The sequence below is a fragment of the Mandrillus leucophaeus genome, unplaced genomic scaffold (assembly GCF_000951045.1).
Source record: "Mandrillus leucophaeus isolate KB7577 unplaced genomic scaffold, Mleu.le_1.0 Scaffold252, whole genome shotgun sequence".
Classification (NCBI taxonomy): Eukaryota; Metazoa; Chordata; class Mammalia; order Primates; family Cercopithecidae; genus Mandrillus; species Mandrillus leucophaeus.
Window position 1 is genome coordinate 1,611,383 of NW_012102610.1, and position 6,812 is coordinate 1,618,194.

At 49.3% G+C, this 6,812-nt stretch overlaps 1 pseudogene; it reads right to left on the reverse strand.

The window, feature by feature from the left end:
* Positions 1–1,264: 1,264 nt before the first annotated feature.
* On the reverse strand, positions 1,265–1,850 carry LOC105542184 (annotated as a pseudogene).
* Positions 1,851–6,812: the final 4,962 nt, after the last annotated feature.

Consider the following 6,812-nt stretch of genomic DNA (forward strand, 5'->3'; position numbering starts at 1 on the left):
GCTGGGATTACAGGAGGGAGCCACTGTGCTCGGAGCCAGAACTCTTTTTTTGTTTGTTTGTTTCCACTGCATTTATTACTAATATAAAACAAAACCAAAAACAAAACAAAACAAAACAAAACTCATTCTCAGTTCTCCAACAGCTCTCATCCCTCCCTCTTGCCCATTCAACTCCTGACCCATTTCCTCAGGGCCAGTTGGAAACTGAACCTGTTCTCTGCCATTTTCACAGAAAACAATCAGTGCCAGGGATGTCGGGGAAGAGGGTTGGAAGAGGGCGACAGTACTTTCCAGGTTCCACCCAAATATAAGCAAGGTGGAGATTCACAGAATTCAAATGAAAGGACTGGTGGCCTCCCAATGACATAGTCTAACTAAAATGGGCTGGAAAGGATCTAGGTAGGGTAAATCCATCCGAGGCTTTACAAGACATCTCATGGGCCTGTATCAGACCCAGAATGACCAACACCAAGAGAAGAAAGGGAAGAATGGGGAGGACCAGGGAGGCAGTCCAATGGAGAGGTCACAATTCTCCAATGTGGGGAGGTGGAAAGTCTAGAGGGCACCAACAGCCTTACTCATTGTGGCAGAAAAACTTACTCTAGTGTTGGGAAATCACAGACATGCCACAGACACCGAGAAAGTCTGTGAGGGGATGCAGAGTTTCACAAAGCACAGTGATCACAGGCTGTAGCAGTGGGGATCGTGCTACTGACAGAAACTATGAAATCCAAAAGCAGGGAGAGTGGCCTTTTAGGAAGTAACTCTGTATCAGTCACTCAAACTTGACCCCAGGTTAAACAACCTGGCTGAGTTCCATGAGCAGCTGATAACACTGGGGGTAAGTGGTGTCACATGAATAGGACTTAAAACAAGGAGCTAGAAGAAGGGAAGGGTAGGAAGCTGCTCCAGGGCTCTCAGGAATGGAGGGCAATACTGGGAACATGTGGACAGAAACAGTCCCAAAGAAGTTTCCTGTTCAGCAGTCATTTGATGAAGGGAAGATCCAGGAGGCAGCTGAAGGGAGCAAGGATTGGTCCCAAAGGGAAGTCTCTAGAGGCTGCGTCAGAAGAAAGTGCGCACACCTTGCCCCAGTGATGCAACACAACTCTGGACCCCACACAGGGGAAGCGGTGGATAGGGTGGGTGTGTCACTGGCTGGGCGTGCTGGAAGAGCCTCACAGTAGCCATCACAGGGCCGCAGGGAAATACATGGCTGCTGGTCACAGACGGCTCCTTCCACCCTGGATGGGAGGACACAGTCTCACAGTGGAGGGCTATTGACACCTGGGTGGTAGAAGGCACAGAGGTCCTCATATGGACAGTGGCCCCTTTTGGCAAAATGTCCACAGACTGGGCGGTGGGATTTGTCTTCCATAACCTAGGGGTCACCCTAGTGGGCAGGTATTCTTGATAAGACACTTGGAGGCTTGGAGGGTTTCTCTGTTCTTTGTGAAGGCTTCGCGTGGCGGGACCCCTATGGCCTGGCCCTGGAAAAGGAGGTTCAGCATTGACTCCCCACCAACCACAACCATATGGGCTAGGCCTGGGGCCAAGGCCTCCTGGCCCTGGGCCTCTACCCTAAGGGGGAGGTGGGAGGCTCAGCAGTGGTGGAATCAGCGGTCCCTTTGCTCCTGGAGGACCTCTGTGAGGAGCTGACTTAGAGTCATCAGGTTTTAGACTGACCATGGCGGGAGGCTCAGAAGGCGGGGTGGTCCGATAGGACTCCCATCCTCCTCATCTCCAGTCTCTTCCTACTTGGGCAGTGGGGGCTGCTGCTGTGGCAGGGGCTGCTGCTGATTCTGCTTCTTTCGTTTCGGCATTGTGGCGGCAGCAAAGGTTGCAGGGGGATTTGGCCAGAGGAGCTCTTAATGAAGGAACTGGACCAAGCCTCCAGCAGGGCACAGTTTTGGCTGCAATGACTTATGTCCAGTCCCATGTAAGCTGGGGCTGTGCTAATGCTCTCACTGGTCTGGACCCTTAGGCTGGCCATGGTGTTGCCCACACTGCTTCTGGCTTTGGTTTATAATCTCATGCTCGGCCATTGCCCCCAGATGGTGCATACCACGTCAGGGTTACTAGTTTGGGCACAGTGTACAGCTCCCCTTTCCACATACATAGAGCTGGCATTGAGCATGAGTCTCTATGTCCCAAGGTGATTTCTCTCTTGGTAGCTCTAGAAGTCCATTCTCGCAAACATCCCAATCGGTCAGACAGGCTTACTGTATTGGAATCTCAAAGGAGAATGGGCTGAGATCTTGATTACTTTATGTCCAAGAGGTAATTTGACCTCAGTGCAAAACTGCCAACTTTTCCCCAGCCACTGGCTCTGAGTAGCTAGCAGGTCCCATTACAATCTCCTTTTCCCATGGCCATGGGTGCCCCTCCACACTTGCTTGGTATTTACCTTGGAGGAGCCAGTTAATGACTCTTCTCAAAATCACAATTTGCTCTACAGTGACTTTTTTAGTTCAGCTAGACAAAGAAGTAACATACCACTTGTTTTACTTAAAACCAAACCCTCAAGTCTCTCTAATTGTATACCTGCAACACCAAATAAATGATTACCCATCATCACAGCACCCATCACTGTAAACAATTGAGGTTTGTTCGCCATGCCTTGACCACCACGTGCACACTTATCTTCCCAGAACTATTCGGGCCTCCCGCCACAGGGAGTCACCTTAGCAGAGGAGGAAGGTCCCCCAGACTTCCCAGCACTGATGTTCTGCAGCGCTCCCTTGCGACAGCAGCGAGGCTGTAGACTTTGAGGGCGGGCCTCTCTGCCTGGCCTTAGCAACCTGCACTGGCTGGCCCCTTTGCACTGAGTGAGCCCCCAAGGTCCTGAATCCAGTGTTTTGGAGGAGGAGGCTCAAGGAGATGTAAAGGGACTTCTGCCTTATGTGAAGTTTAGGTGCTAAAGCCTAAACCCAATTTACATTATCATCAATTTGCCTGTGAAAATTCCTTAAATGGCCTTGAATTAATAGAATTTAGGGTCCTTGGGTATTCAAAAGCTAAAAATAACTTTTTCTTCTTTTCTACTTGCCTATGGTCTAGTTTCCCTGGGGCAGTGAAGACCAAGGTCTAGTCTGAATGGAGGCAACAAGGGGAAGGCTAAGGGGCTCATAATAGTCATACCTGAGCTGGGCGCGGTGGCTCACACCTGTAATCCTAGCAGTTTGGAAGGTCAAGGAGGGACGCTCACTTGAGGCCAGGAGTTTCAGAACAGCCTGAATAACATAGCAAGACCCGTTTCTATGAAATATAAAAAAAATTAGCTGGGCATGGTGGTGAGCACTTGTAGTTCTAACTACTTGGGAGGCTGGTGTGGGAGGATCACTTGAGCCCAGGAGATTGAGCCTGCAATGAGCCATGATTGCACCACTACTGCACTCCAGCGTGTGCAACAGAGTGAGACTGTCTCAAACGAAAAAAAAAAAGGCCGGGCGCGGTGACTCATGGCTATAATCCCAGCACTTTGGGAGGCTGAGGCAGGCGGATCACCTGAGTTTGGGAGCTCGAGACCAGCCTGACCAACACGGAGAAACCCCGTCTCTACTAAAATTGCAAAATTAGTCAGGCATGGTGGTGCACGCCTGTAATTCCACCTGCACAGGAGGCTGAGGCAGGAGAATTGCTTGAACCTGGGAGGCAGAGATTGCTGTGAGCCGAGATCGCACCATTGCGATAAGAGCAAAACTCTGTCTCAAAAAAAAAAAAAAAAAAAAAGCCAATCTCCCTCCACTCTCAATGTCTGATTTGCTGCAAGTTAAATGACCATATGATAATTCCAGCAAGTACCTGGTAATGTGGGACATAGTAGTCATGGATGTGTTATGCCATTTAATCTCATAATAAGGCAGGTAGTATTCTTTCCTGCCTGCTATTTATAAATGTGGAAACTGAAGCTCAGAGAGAGCCTATATTTAGCGTTGAGTTGAGAATGCTCACATAGTGACCTCTTCCCAGTCCTGTTGGCTCATCAGATGCTTTGATCCCCAGGGGCAAACTCAGCTTAGACTCAGGCTGGGGCCCTCCCACCCAAGACATGGCAGAATGCCCTCCGTTTGAGATTCAGACCAAGGGCTCTTGGAGGCTGTCGGAGTGGGATAAGCGCCAATCAGGGGAGGGGAAACAGGGACATGGTTCTGAGGGGCATCCAGGAGCTTTGTTCCTGTAGATATTTAACAAGTTCAAGATGAGGGTGAACAGCACAGAGAGGTTGTCAGGCAGAGGTAGTAGGAGGAGGCCAGGTGGGGAGGCTGGAAGCACAATCAGTTTCTTGGGGATTAGAGAGTGTGGCTGACGTGTACAGTGGTGGGGGATGCTCTGGACTAGAGAGCTGGGTTGGGGGTTGCTAACTTATGATGAGCCTCTAGTGCCATCATGAGGGGTGAGCTTGGTGAGGAGGGGAGGACACAGGAGACAGCATATCCACTAAAGCCCCACTCAGGTTGCCCAAAAAAGTGTGGCTTTTGGGTCCTAAACATAGGTGGAGACCGCCTGTCATCACAGACAGTAGGTGCTGATTGCGTGAAAATCATGCATGAATCCCTCGAAAACTTTGGGCTGAGCCCCTGGGTGGCCTTTCTCTCCGAAGCTTTCCCTGCATACTTTAACTCATGCGGTTTTCTCTCTTCGGGGCTAGCCAAGCAGGGAGCATATTGAAGCAATGTGTCCATCAGTGGCAAGTGACAGAAAATCCAGCTCAAATTGGTACAAAGAGAGTTTACTGACTCAGGGAACTGGCTTCAGGCCCAGCTCAAACAAGACTGGGACCCTGTCTTCCTCACATGCCTGTTTCTGACTCACTGTGGTGGCCACGTGTGGATTAAATACCCATTCCTGGAGAACCTCCTGGACTGAGGGGAACAGCTGGTTCCCTGAGGATGGGTGCTGGGCTGGCAATTCCACCAACCCCCACCATTCTAGGGTTCTGGATGATGGGAACCAAATGAAGTCTGCTCATCCCTGGCTGCAGAACATCTCCAAGGACAAAGGCAAGATGAGAAAGATTTCACCTAAGCTGATGACTTTGATTTCCCTACATCAGCCAGGTCTCCTCTCAAATGGGATACTTGCAGGTGGGAACGTGAAAGTCCAGCCGGTCTAAGGGAATCGCGCCAGCTCTTTCTGGCGTCAATCCCAGGCATGACTGTTTCCCAAGACTGCACAATTTTTTTTCCTGAAACATCAAATTCCTTATCAGTTCATAGCAGTCCAAATTCAGATTCTTGATGGGATTTCACTTTATGGAAGGATTCTATGAAAAACAGACAGCCTTGGGCTTTTCTTACAAATGTCTTTCCAATTGCACTGTTATCTCTATTTCCCGTAATATTTGGTAGAATGTGTTGTATAAGTAGGTTCTTAATAAATGTTCACGTTTATTGCATACTTTGCAGTCTATAAAGGGATTTTAATTATGTCCTTTCACTAATCTTTTTTTTGAGACAGGGTTTCGCTCTGTCGCCCAGGCTGGAGTGCAATGGCATGATCACAGCTCACTGCAGCCTTGACCTCCTGGGCTCAAGGGATCCTTCCACCTCGGCCTCCTGAGTATAGCTGGGACTACAGGCCTGTGCCACCATGCCCGGTTAATTTTTGTATTTTTTGGTAGAGACGGGGTATCCCCATGCTGTCCAGGCTGGCCTCAGACTCCTAGGCTCAAGCAATCCTCCTGCTTCTGCCTCCCAAAGTGTTGGGATTACAGGTGTGAGCCACTGCCTCCAGTCTCTTTCGCTAGTCTTGAGAGAGAACTAATTAGTCCTGAGAGATGACCAGTCAGTGATTAATACATCCATTTTCTACTCTGGGCAACTGAGGTTCAGAGAGGCAAACTGACTTGCCCAAGATCATACAGGCTGGGTGGCAGGTCTGGGATTCACACTCAGGACTGCCTCACTCTCAAGCTGTGCTGTGTGTGCTTCATCAGGTTGCCTCCACAGAGCAGATGGAACAGAATTTTTCCATGTGGGGTAGGGTTGTCAGATAAAATACAAGATACCTAGTTAAATTTGAATTTCAGATACCAAAAAAAAATTTTTGGTATAAGTATATCTCAAATACGCTTACTGCATGGGACACACTTATACTAAAAAAAGGTATTGCTTACTGTAATTCAAACATAACTGAGTATCTTGCATTTTTACTTGCTAAACCTAGTAACCCTAATTTAGAGGAGAAACCATAATTTAATGGTCACTGAAGCCCCTAGAATGACAGAGGTTTCACACAGGGAGTTAGTGGCAAATCCAGGATTGGACCCCCAGTCTTCTTGTTCCCCAGTCCTGACCCTCTTGGGGTAGTTGTGAAGCCCTCTGAAGTCCCTGGAGCAGGGCGTGGTGGTAAGAACAGCTGCTTTCTCTCTGCAGAGGCTGTCCGCCTGGCCCATCCCCTCCCCAGCTGTCCCACTGGGCAAAACCAAGAAGTGAATCCCTGCATGGAGGAGAGGAGAAGAGCGAGGTCATAGCAATTTAGAGAAGATGGTGTTGATTGAGATTTCCAGACAGGGAGCACGGGCTGCTCAGGAAGCAGCTAATTAAGCAGGAGACTCCAATTAAGAAGCAATTTGGGTGTTTGCAGCAAGCCCCAGCAGCCACCCAAGTGTAGCAGAGAAAACCACAGGCTCGGGTTCTTGCTCCCCACATTAGCTGACTGTGAGATATCAGGCCAGCTATTGAGCCTCCCTGGACATCTGGTTTTTTTGACTATGAAATGAGGGGTCATGCTGCTTAATACTGAAGGACCCTGCTGACTTCAAAGTGGGCGATTCCAGGGAGTGGGCGGATTCTTTCCCTCCAATGCCG